Consider the following 13899-nt stretch of genomic DNA (forward strand, 5'->3'; position numbering starts at 1 on the left):
CCGAGCTGCAAAGCCTCGTGGTGCCAGAGAGAAGCTCTCTCCCAACAAGCGAATATAGCTCAGCTGAGCTCCAACTGGGGTTTTAAGTAGCGAGTGTGAACTGCTCACTACAGGTCCGCAGCCCCAAAAAACAGACAGAGGCTTTGGGTGACGACTGACCTGGGAGAGCTGGAGGGTCGCCTTGGACTGGGTCTGAAGGGGACTATCTGTTTCTTTTTTGGCTCAGTGGAGAAAACCCCAGTCATTTTCAGTTTCCAGGGCTGTGACTCTGGGAAGGGTGGAGACAGCACAAGCAGAGAGAGAGACCATTGAAATGCTAATGACCTCCACCTGGGGGGTCTGTCTTCTCTAAGAGGAAAGGGGTGGGGCCCTTTCCATTCAGAACCAGACCCCAGAGCCTGGGGGAACACGGCCATACCTCCTCACACCAGTCAAGAATTATAGGCTAACAGGCGTCACCTGCTGGGCAGAAAAGCACAGTGACCCGAGGCATCAAAGGCTGGAGCAATTTTCTAAGACACACCCACAGGGAAACCAGATACTGAATATTTCTTCCCTCTGGGACCTGAGCCTGTTCTGGTCTGGGAAAACCTGATTTGGATAACCAAGGAAACCATGCCTAGACAACAGAAAATTACAACCTACACTAAGAAAAACAAAGTTATGGCCCAGTCAAAGGAACAAACGTACACTTCAACTGAGATACAGGAATTTAAACAACTAATGCTAAATCAATTCAAAAAGTTTAGAGAAGATATTGCAAAAGAGATAGAGGCTGTAAAGGAAACACTGGACATATATAAGGCAGAAATCAAAAGTTCAAAAAAACAACTAGTAGAATCTATGGAAATGAAAGGCACAACACAAGAGATGAAAGACACAATGGAAACATACAACAGCAGATCTCAAGGGGCAGAAGAAAACACTCAGGAACTGGAGAACAAAACACCTGAAAGCCTACACGCAAAGGAGCAGATGGAGAAAAGAATGAAAAAATATGAGCAACGTCTCCGGGAACTCAAGGATGAAACAAAGTACAATAATGTACGTATCATTGGTGTCCCAGAAGGAGAAGAGAAGGGAAAGGGGGCAGAAGCAATAACAGAGGAAATAATTAATGAAAATTTCCCATGTCTTATGAAAGACATAAAATTACAGATCCAAGAAGTGCAGCGTACTCCAAACAGAAGAGATATGAAGAGGCCTACGCCAAGACACTTAATAATCAGATTATCAAATGTCAAAGACAAAGAGAGAATCCTGAAAGCAGCAAGAGAAAAGCGATCCATTACATACAAAGGAAGCTTAATAAGACTATGTGCGGATCTCTCAGCAGAAACCATGGAGGCAAGAAGGAAGTGGTGTGATATATTTAAGATACTGAAAGAGAAAAACCACCAACCAAGAATCCTGTATCCAGCAAAGCTGTCCTTCAAATATGAGGGAGAGCTCAAAATATTTTCTGACAAACAGACAATGAGAGACTTTGAACAAGACACCTGTCCTACAGGAAATACTAAAGGGAGCACTACAGGGTGATAGTAGACAGGAGTGCGTGGTTTGGAACACAATTTGGGGAGATGGTAGGACAACAATGTAAGTACACTGAACAAAGGTAACTATGAATACGGTTGAGAGAGGAAGATGGGGAGCATGTGAGACACCACAAGAAAGGAGGAAAGATAACGACTGGGACTGTGTAACTTGGTGAAATCTAGAGTATTCAACAATTGTGATAAAATGTACAAATATGTTCTTTTACGAGGGAGAACAAGCAAATGTCAACCTTGCAAGGTGTTAAAAATGGGGAGGCATTGGGGGAGGGATGCAATCAGCATAAACTAGAGACTGTAACTAACAGAATCATTGTATTATGCTTCCTTTAATGTAACAAAGGTGATATACCAAGGTGAATGCAGATAAGAGGGGGGGATAGGGGAGGCATGTTAGACACTTGACATTGGTGGTATTGTCTGATTCTTTATTCTACTTTGATTTAAGGTTATTTTTCCTTTTGCTGCTTCCTAGCTGTCATTTTTTTTCCTCTTTCTTTTGCCTTTCTACCTTCTTTGACTCTCCCTCCTGCCTTGTGGAAGAAATGTAGATGCTCTTATATAGATAGTGGTGAAGGTGGTGAACACATAAATGTATGACTATGCAGAAAACCATCGATTATTTACTTGAGATGGAATGTATAGTGAGTGAACAAAACCATATTAAAAAAAAATGGGTTGATGACAAAACCTCGAGGGCAATATACTGAGTGAAATAAGCCAGACACATTAGGACAATTATTTCAGGGTCTCACTGATAGGAACTAATTATAATTAGTTTCATAGACATGAAATATAAGGTACCAAGATATAGGACGAGGCTTAAGAATGGGGAGTGGTTGCTTAGTATGAGCAGAATGTTCAATTAGGATGAACTTAAATGTTTGGAAATGAACAGGGGTGTTGGTAGCAAGATGTGAGAATAACTAACGGTGCCGAATGGTGTGTGAATGAGGTGGAAAGGGGAAGCTCAGAGTCATATATGTCACCAGAAGGAAAGTTGGAGGTCAAAAGATGGGAATGTATAAAACTGAATCCTATGGTGGGCAATGTCCATGATCAACTGTACAAATACTAGAAATCGCTTCCATGAACCATAACAAATGTACGACAATACAATTAGAAGTTAATAATAGAGGGGCATATAGGGAAGAACTATATACCTATTACAAACTATATACTACAGTGAGTAGTATTTCAACATTTTCTCATAAACACTAACAAATGTACTGTATCAATACTAGGAGTCAACAATTGAGGGGGGTTGGTTAGGGATAGGGGAGGATTAGAGTTTCCTTTTCTTTTTTTCTTTTTTCATCTTTCACTTTATTTCTTGTCTGGAGTAATGAAAAGTTTCTAAAAATTGAACAAAAATTAAGTGTGATGGATGCACAGCTGTATGAGGGTACCCAGGGGCAAGTGATTGTACACGTTGGATCTTTGGATAATTGTATGGTATCTGAACAATGTCAATAAAAATGAAAGAAAAAAAAAGAGAAAAAAAAAGAAAAAAAATCAGAATGGGTTGATTTACAATAAAATAGTCAACTTAAAATCAGCCCTTTTATTTAGAACCAAGGAAGCCAACAGTTCCCGTTTAAAGAGCAGAATTGGTTAATTGATATTTTGCCTATATTTGATGGCACAGAAATATAAAAGTCACACAACTTCCATTGAGAGCCTCCTCTCCCTCCAGAATAGAGTTCATATAATTGCTTCTTAGGCTTTTTAAAATCATATTATATTTTGAAATATATCTGCAACTGCTGTGATAATGAGAACACTTTTAAAACAATTCTTATGGAAAACAAAATATCTTAAAATAATTTTGTGGTATGTTAGACTGCTTATGGAAACTTAGCAAAGGTGAAAAGTAATGTACAAGAATTATAGTCCCTTGTTTATAGCAACCACCCAAATAAAATATTTTCCCTACTTAAAAAAAAAAAAAAAAAAGTGAATAATCTAGTCACCATTAATCTTTTAAAGGGAATCACATGTTTTCTGGACCCCCAAATCCTAATTCTTGGTTCAGAACACACTATCATCATTGGGTTAATCATGGTCCTCTTTTATTTATTTATTTTAATAATCTGAAGATAGCCATGAGCTTACAACCTAACTGGATAGTTACATGTGTTTTAAATTCCCTATGTCCTTTATCCCCACCCATTTTTTTTCTCCCTTAGAGGTAAACACAATCCCAAATTTTGTATTTATTATTCTTTTTTAAAATAGTTTTATCACATACACATAAACACAAAGACATGCTTATACCTAAACAATACTGTGTTTGGTTTCATTTGTTTAGTTTTGCTTGTTTAGTTGTGCTTGTTTAGTTTTGCTTTATTCACTGAAAATTTAAACCGAGTTTCATCCATGTTTTTGTATCTGTAATTTATTTACTGCTTTATAATAAATGGTGAAAATTTATCACAACTTACTTATCCATTCTCTGTCAATGGACATTTGAGATTTTCAAATCTTTTGCTATTCGGAACTGTGATGCGGGTTGTGTCTTACTTGTGTCCCTGGTACACATATGAAAATATTTACCTTACATATATACCTTAGAAGGCAATTGCTAGGCCATAAGATATGCAAATGTTCAACTCTACAAGACTTAAAACTTTACTCATTATTTTTAAAAAACTGATTGAGACAACTTAAACTTTCTCATACTTGCTATTGTCAGTCTCCATAATTTTTGCCAGAAATTTTGAAAAATGCTATTGCACAGTGATCTGATATCAATTTTCCAGATTTTGCATGAGATCTATCAACTTCATTTGTTTATTGGCCAGGTGCATTTTCTTTTGTATACCTATTCATGTCTTTTGCCAATTTTTCTCTTGGGTTTTGATTTTTTCTTATTAATCTGTATGAGTTTTTATATATTTTTAATAATAATCACCTTTAGTTATATGTGTTACAAGTACCTTCTCCCAGTTTGTGGCTTGTCTTGTCATTTTCTTTGAGGTATCTTTTAATTTTTAATATGGTCAATTTTATCTACATCTTTATGAATTAAGTCATTTTACATACACATGCACACACATGAAAAGATGGTATTTGGCATTTATATACGTGTGTGTATATATATATTTATATATGGCATATATACATATAAATACACATGTATATGTATGTATTTTTCCAAATATAGTTTCATAATTTCAAATCCCATGATGCCCAAAACAAGTTATTTTGGGGATGGAGGATACCACAGTATGTATACTATGGTATATATATGTATACTATGCCAGCTATTTTTTGAATTGAGAATTGTTAAAAGAAAAATTGCATCTTAGCATTAAATAAATATTGCACTCCACATTTATTTCCTTTTTACATGCAAAGCTCCAAATTTAAAGAACCATCTGATAATCTGATATTTTCTTATTTACCCAAGGCCAACAAATTATACATATGCTCATCCTTTCTTGACATGTACTATCTCTTGATCCTTATTTTACATATATTTATAGGCAGATAACTAATGATGAATTCAAAATGTAAGAAAATGCTATTTGGCCCTCTTTTGTATCTCATGAGTCATAAAATAAAGCCATAGGAGTCACTGCATAAATACATGCCATGACATAAAATCATAGCATTGCTCAGTGGTGCCAGGCACTATTCTAAGCTCCTCCTAGGGATCAGTGCATATAGTTCTCCCAATATCCCTATGAAGTAGGCACCGCTATTCCCATTTTACACATGATAAAATTGGGTCAGAGGTCAGGCAACTTGTTTCAGTTCTTCTAGAAAAAAGTGGAGCTAGAATCTGAACTCAAGCTGTCCAGGCATGCTTGAAAAGAAAAGGTGGTGCTATTCAAAATACGTGAGACAGCTGGTGTAAATTGGCACAGTATCGGGCAAACCATGATGTGTGGCCTCCTAGCCATGCAACATACAGAAAGTAAAAATCTCTCAAGGATTTTTAACACTTTGAAAATAGTAGACCTAATCTGTACCTTGTGGGTCTTCACATGTTTTAATATTTGGAAATTTACAGTTATTTCCTTTCCATTTAGCCTTGCACGGTCATTCACTCATTTAGGCATTGGCAAAGGGTAAGACTCAGGACCTGGAGCATTGCCAATGTGGACCTTAAAAATCCTTGCTCCGTAGCCTCTTTGTGAGTCAGTCAGAGAACTGTCTGTTTTAAATCTGTGTGTGTCAAAGAATTTGGTTGTCACAGTGTCCTCTCTTTTAGGTAGAAACAAATGCTACATATCCAAACCTTCACTGGGTATAAGATAAAGGAAAGAATTATGCCACTATTTTTGTGTAAAGATAAATCACTGTAAGGTTTCTCTTTCCTTGTCTACCTTACATATTTGGGTTCATTTTGGTCAGAGCTTTGAAACCAGAATTATTTTAAAATCAAGTAAAAGAGGGGAATCAACGGAGTCTTCTGGGGTGGGAGAGTCTATCTCCACTTGCAGCAAAATGTCCTTTTCAGAGACATTTGCTCATCAAACTGTCAGCAGCAGCTAAAACTTCCCCTCATCATTCAGTGTCGGCAATGGTTGCCACATGCTATTGTTTGTGGGTGAAGAATCACAACTGTGGATAGTAAAGACAAAGAATAGTGTTGCATGAAAGTAACACATTCTTACTGGGATCGGTCCTGATTCCAGTGCTATTCATTTAGAAAGAAACGATAAAAATTAAGAAGGAAAAAATTAAAATGTTTCTTTCCATGTATTTAATAGATTTCTTGATTTTTCTTTTTGATTAACTGCTTTTATTCATTCAGTAGTATTAACCTCATTGGGTAAAGCATCTGCACGTATTAGAAAAATCTGAACATTGCATTGTAATGACATATATGAATGACTCTGAGGCATTCCTTTATTGAGTTGATGCAGAAGCCAGTACATTTGGTTTAACATTTAACTTCATTTTCCTTAGCCTTTTATAGAAATAGAAAATCTTAAATCAAGCCACATTTAATAACCCCCTTGTATCTCAGGTTCTTAGACATAACAGGTGTTTACTAAGTGTTGAAGGAACAAGAGTCATTGATTATTTTTATTCTCTAAAGTGATCCTTATTTTATAACATTTTTCTAAACATTGGCATGTTTGAAATTCAAACAGGAAAAGAATGTGGCTGCTTGGCTGTAGAAAGATTTAGGTAGAGTTTATCTTAAAGCAACTTTTTACCTAATGATTGAGGTTTACTAACAGATAATCTATTTAATCTGTTATCAATAACATTAAAATAAATAATTTGGGAAGCAGAACCACTACCCCTGTGTCTTCATTTCCAATGGAGCCTTGAGTATCCAGGATGGTATTCCAAAACTTTCATGAAGATTATGAATTAAAATTCTATTTGATTATTCACTGAGTTTTCCAAGAAATTTTGTAGCAATCCCTTTTATTTTGTGTGTAATTCAATTGAAATTCCATTTAATTTAGGTATACTTTGGAATTTTAAGAGCTGTACAAGTCAGGTAAAAAGCCACATTTATTAAACCCAGGAGATCACTACAATACTCAGACATAGAATTAATTTCTCAAAACACAGAAAAAAAGAGATAGAACTCCCTTTAGCTTATGTCAGCTATCAAAAAACAGGGATATATTGTTCTCCACTAAGTTGCTTCACTGCTAGCAGGTTTCAGTTAACATTATTATGATAGTGAATGACCCCAAGGAGGGCTCCTGGTTCAGTTAAATCTCCTTCCTAATAACCTACAGCTGTGCCAACACCATCAGCTGTGGGAGTTTCCAAAAGGCACGTCAAAAGTATTGGTATGTCACTCCATATGGTTCTTATGGGTTTCCTTTGACGACTTATAATATTCCATCGGTCCAGCTGTCAACGGCTGCTTCCTCAGCCAGATAGATGACTTGAAAAGCTACTCACCGTCTTTAATTGCTTTTCATGGATGCTAGTGAAAAGGTGGAGCTCTTTGTTTGCAGGGGATAACAAATGAAGAGGAGTTCATTTTAAATTAAAGCAGCCGAGGTTCTGAATAGGGCAATCCCCCCAAACTGCGGTAAACTTTTGTTTCTGTAGGGTCCACATGGTTGTTGGAGGAGAAGTTTTATTGCTTAAATTGCATGAAAATGTAATCACACAATTGAAAAGGAGGCCCCAAATGCACACTGGGCACAAGCTGAAGGAGTGATCTTATTTTGTTGGCTTGGAATGGAGGTATTTAAAATTGAAGCTTGTTTCCTGAGGAAAGGCAATGAACATAAAGAGGTAACAGCAGTTTTACTGTAAAACTTTAATTTGGGAAGAATTAGTGGGGTCATTTTATGTTCTTTATTTAAGCAAATAAAGGCAATACTGAAAAATAGAAGAATACATGCAAAACAATATACAAACTAAATAGAGTTTAAGGGGATAAAGGAGTAACTATGGAAAGCCTAATCCTGTGAAGAAGATAAAGTTTTATTTTTCTAATATTTTATATTGTTGCTAAATCTTAATTTAAAAACGGTCTTATAGAGCCTTAACAATTTATTGCCTAAATTGTCATAGGAGAATAATGTGTTGATAGATATACGTTACCCCATCATTGAATTTTCGACATTTGCCTTTGCTTTTCTTAATTAGAAAATCGTTTTGTTTTAAGACGCTCAGGAGAAAGGAGAGTTTCTAGGGAAGATAGTTTAGCTCAGATTGCTTAGTATCTTTAGCCTGCCCTTATACTATTGAATTTCTCCATGCTTCTGTTTACTTGCTTTTATAGAGGGCAGAAAAATACAAAACTAATTCCAGAATATGAGGAAGGTCTTTATACATATTTATAAAAATGTATCCAGTAGTTCTAAGGTCTGTGCAAGTAATGCTAAAACAAAAATGAATAATAATGATTATTCCTATTTCATTAGGAATTAGTGTCTGTGAAATATGTCTAAAGCTTTAAAATCAATTAAAGTGTATTTTTATAGAATCTTAAAGCTGAAGACTAAGAAACATTAGTAGAACCTCATTTACTAAAAATTAATGGGCCCTGATGCAGTTGGAATTCCACAAAGAGAGGTATCAGTGTATAATCTTCAGCTCTTTAATTATAGCCACTTTGTTTTAATGTTCTCTCACTTTTCTGAGGGTTGGTTCAGTTACAGTGTGATCCCCATATATTACTTCAACTTAGCACTTTGTCTTTCCTTATATTTTTCATGTCTTCATTACAGATAAGAGGTAATACATAATTTTCTGAGAAACTTTTCTATTGTATCTTAAAAATAGATCTCAATATTGGTTTGTCATTTTTTTTTTTAATATGTTATGTAATTGTTCTTAAAATGCAGCCTTTAAGCTGGGGAGTTTGTGGGAAGGAGATGCTTTTTGCACTTACTAAACTGTTTTCCACAATGTGTTGACTTATGTCAAATAAATCTTAGAAAGCAGGGTGTAAGAACTGCCAGAATCAAGATGGAAGAGTAAACATCTGAAATTTGATAATCAAGGGAGTTTACTGACAATCAGGTACTTAAGTGTAAAATATAGAGATGATATATGTGATAAAGTAATCCCTTCCTTCAATTCTTTAAGCAGAATTTTATTGTCAAGCTTTTTCTGTAGTTTTCTTTCATAAAATATTGAAAAGGAAGAGAGAAAGAAGGATAGGAAGGACAAAACACAAGATGAAACTCAGAAAAAATCTAGAACAATCACGTGTTATTTTTTGATACATAGTAGTATTGGGTCTTTTTTATCTGCAGTTGGAAAAAAATCATGGCAGAATTGAGACCACCCTCTCACACTCAGATGTACACTAACATTTGCTAATGGAAGCTGTGCAGTCAAGAAGCACCTCACTATTTAAATACACTGATAGTGGGTTTGGTTATAAAAATGAGGCCTTCTGGGAAAACCAAGCATGGTGTGATGAGACAATAAAAAGTAAACAGGAATTTGGGGAGTTCAGGGCAGCAGGAAATCTAGTCATTGATGAAAGGACTAAAGACATTTAAAGAAAAGGGCTGATATTTTAACTTCAGATACCTGTTGAGTTCTGGGCTGATGTGCATCTTCCTTCACTGTCGCAGACCTCCTATGAAGGGACCTCCTATGAAGGCTGCTCTACAAGTTCTCTTGTAGAGTAGTAATTTGGGGGAGTAAAGAGCTTAGGATGTTGGCAAGAGTGATGTATGGCAAGGGCTGTCAGGGAGAATAAAGACGTAGCAGGAGTACATTTTAGAGAAGGAGCTGCCAGGTCAATGGCTCAGGAATGAACTGAGACCAGCTCCCCAGAAAGATATTAAGGAAGATGCCTGTTGGAGATTGCCCCTGGGGGCTGCAATAGTAGTTGGGATAAAAGATGACACCTGGGTCCCCTACCTGCACAAAGTCTTTATCTTGTTTGGCATATTATAATGCCTCTATTTGGGCAAAAGGGTGGGAGGTGGGGGACACAGTACTGAAGAAAAAAGTGCTAAGCAATGTCTTGGTTTACTGGGGCTGTTGTAACAAAGTACCACAAACTGGATGACTTAAAATAGCAGCAATTTATTGTCTCAGTTTTGGAGGATAGAAGTCCAAAATCAAGGTGTCAGCAGAGCCATGCTTCCTCTGAAGCCTGCAGGGTTCTGATGATGGCATGACTCAGTCTGTATGGCTGTCACAGGGCCCTCTTTGTGTCCAGTTCTCCTCTTCTTATAAGGATTCCAGTGAATATATTGGATTAGGACACACCTAATCTAGTTTGACCTCATCTTCAACATCTTCAAAGATCCTATTTCCAAATAGGATCACATTCACGGGACAGGGAGTTATCACTTAAACATATCTTTTTGGAGGACACAATTCAATCTATAATAGGCATATAATAGAAATGGAATAAAGTTGTTTGTTGTGAGTGGAAAGAAAACGTAAGAGGCAAACTTGAGGGGAGATGGATAAGGATAAAATAAGTAAATATAACCATTCCATGAACATATTTTTTTAGTTTTCAATTTTTCTTGAAAGCAACATAGTAATTGTATTAGGAGGACATAAAAATGGACATATTTTAAGCTAATGATTACAGATATATGAAGAGATAAAGAGTTTTGAAGAAAACAGGCTTTTTAAAAGTCTAAACTGTGACATAAGGAAATCTCATAGCTCACTCAGCTAGAAGGGAGATAATAGAGTGTCCAGGCATTTCTTAATTGGAAATTTCTTTTTCTCAGCCCAAAAAGAAACTTTCCATCTGTTCTAGCATCTGCTTACTGTAGTTCAAGAATTTTCCCAATTTAACAAGTAGGTGTGACAATCGTGACAACTGGAAATTTTTATAAGAACAAAGGACACACAAAAAAGAGGTAATGTGGTCAGAAATTGGTTTTATATGCACACAAAATTATCTATACATGAAATTAGAATAATTAATCACAGTAATTTTGTACTTCTTTTTGAAAAAAAGAAGCTTTGAATTGATGCAGTATTGGCATAGTCTTATTTTTTTCTAATCCATTTATCATAAGAAGAGCAGAAAAAAGTTTGCCTATTCGAAGGTCATAGTAGGGTTTAGGAAATGTGACTTCTAGCTATGTTTGTAGGGTTAAACCCCTTGTGTGGCTTAGGGAAATCTGCCTTGTTTCTCTTTGACTCAGTTTGTTCACTGGTAAAATGGAATTTTAAATTCTTACCTACATCAAACACCCCGGAAGGCTGCGGAAGAAAACACACTAGAAACACAGTCTATGAATGCATATGAAGACCATTATCTTTTGAGACTTCCACCATCTCTTATGCTTACTTTGGTAGCTCTGGGCTCTTATTATTTATAATTTCTTGCTATTTTCATTGGGGAAAAAAACAACAGCATGATTTTTTTAAAATTGAGAGATTATGAATATGAGTTAAGTATGTAAACTTTCCTTTCCATCTTTAAAAATCTTTTTAACTGTTTATTTATTAAAATATTTTTGGTTTTGGTTTGTCTTTCTAGTTATACAATGTCTCCAGTGTTTTATCATGCTGAAAAGTGTCAGGGACCCAGGGAAGCAAAAAATTAAAAAAAAAATTCTGCCATCATTCTTTCATATTTAGAAATTGAGAAAATCAAAAATATCTGTCATGTGCCCAAAGCAAATGCTTCCTGCCTTTCTGACACTAACATATCTTCTAATTCTACTTTTATGTGAAGTGATTTTTTTTGTAGACTCACAGTACCCATTGTCTCCATTTAGTCATCAGGGGTGGCTCAGGGCACCCTGAGGGTTCTGTTACTGGACCTGTACTGGAAAAGAACCAGTCAATTAGTCTTCAGACCATGACAAGAACTCATGAGTCTGTAAATTTCTTGGTCTCTGATCACTCAGAGTTATTCTACATAAAAAAGGTCTTCTTTTGATTTAACTGGAATTCTGTGAGTTTTGGGAATGAGAAGAGATATGGTAAAGGCTGAGATATCATGGCATTCTGTTGCCAACTTGCCTAATGGCATATAGATTCAATGATAATTAGGAGTTAGTATTACCTTTAATTATTAGGTTGAAGTGCAAGTGCTCTTTTACATGCTCCTGAAGAAGCAAAAAAGTAGGAGATCCTTTTAGGTTCTAAGTGCTGTCCATATTTTGTTGACTTGCTAGAATATTAGTATTTGCTATTCTCTCTCTTTACATGTATATGTGTAAAATATTAAGGATATTAATGGAGTCAAAAGTGGAGAAAGAAAAATCACATGTGTTATCAGTAAAGAGATGAGCAGATGCTTAATTGCTATTTAATTAGAAAAACACAAATTAAGACTGCAATGAGATGAGATGCCATTTTTACACACAATAGACTGGCAAAAATTAAGCAGTCTAACAATACCAAGTGTTGGTTAAGATGCAGATCAACTGGATTTCTTATACTTTGCTGGTAGAAACATAAATGGGTTCAACTACTTTAGAAAATAACATGGCATTGTAAATTAGAACATTTGTATACTTGTTGACTCAGTAATTCTACCACATAAGTATATACTGTCATGTGTACCAGAAAGCATGTACACATTGTTCATCATAACCTCATACTGGAAACAACCCAGTTGCAGTTCTTCAGTGAATCAATGATAGTGTGTCATGAACCAAAGATAATGACTCTGTGCAAGATAAAAGACTAAATAAAATAATAGGCAACAAGAGCATTAACAAAGCCCCTAACACATAAAATGTGTGTAATAATTTGTTGAATAGATGAATGACAACAATCATTCATTTCTGGATATTATATGACTCTTTAGGTATTGATGAATGTTTAAGCAATCTTTCCTGGCTAACTAGTGTTAACAAACACTCCATTTGCAATTATCTTCTCATCACTTAATAATTCTATAATACATTCACTTATATTTTGCTGTGTAAATGGTACTAAAACTTTTGCATCCTGCCCATCTTGTAACTAGAATCAGTTTCTAAGCTTCTGGAAGACAAGGACCATGTTTACAATTTCCTTCTTCTTTTCTTACAGAATTACATAAAGTGGGCAACCAGAACTGCTTAAGACTCGGTAGTGAGACAAAAATAAATTTGAATTTTACTCTTTAAGAAAACTCTATTTTGAAAAGAACAAATTATGGTCAAAAGGCAGACAGTCTTTTCTCCAGGCTAAATACTCAATGACTTCATAAGAAAAGTTTAATATATAAATAATCAAATTGTGGCAATTATCTTTGCGTGTAGGAATATGTTTGAAACAAATATGAGGAAATTCATCACGCAGTAATTTTAGGATGTAATGGAATTCTTAGCACACAAGGCATCAGTGATAGAAAAACACTGTATATCTGATATACATCCAATTAAAAACATGCTAACCAATGTGCTATCTCATTATCTTGCTGAGAAAAACGGAATTCACAAAGTTGTTGATATTTCAGTTCTAAGAGGTTATTTTTGTTGTTGTTTAATCAAGTACTAATCAGGAGAGATGCTCTCTAAAACAGGAGAGCCAATTTATCTGACATCAAACTACCAGGCAGTTAGCCTTAGATGATTATTCTTAGAACCAATTCTTATTTCCAATTAAACTGCACTTCCTGTTGTTATAATGGTTACAGTAGGCAAAAATTTAAACAGAAAAATAAAATGTGTTTCCCCTCTCCTTCCCTTCTACCCACTATATGGCAAATTTAAACTTTCTGGTAAACCAATCAGTTCAAATGTATCATATGAAAAACTTTTGTTAGACAGCAATAGAAATCCCAATCCAAAATAACTCAACCAAAAAGGCAGTTCGCTGTTTCATTAATGGAGTACTCTGTATCTAACATGTCCATGTTTATTGCTAGCTCTACTCCCCCTGGATTGGCTTCAGACTAACAATACCAAGTGTTGGTGAGGATGTGGATCTTTATTAGTAGTTACACATCTCATTCAACAAGAAAGGGAGCTTCTCT

This window comes from Choloepus didactylus, chromosome 9, assembly GCF_015220235.1.
Source record: "Choloepus didactylus isolate mChoDid1 chromosome 9, mChoDid1.pri, whole genome shotgun sequence".
Lineage (NCBI taxonomy): Eukaryota > Metazoa > Chordata > Mammalia > Pilosa > Megalonychidae > Choloepus > Choloepus didactylus.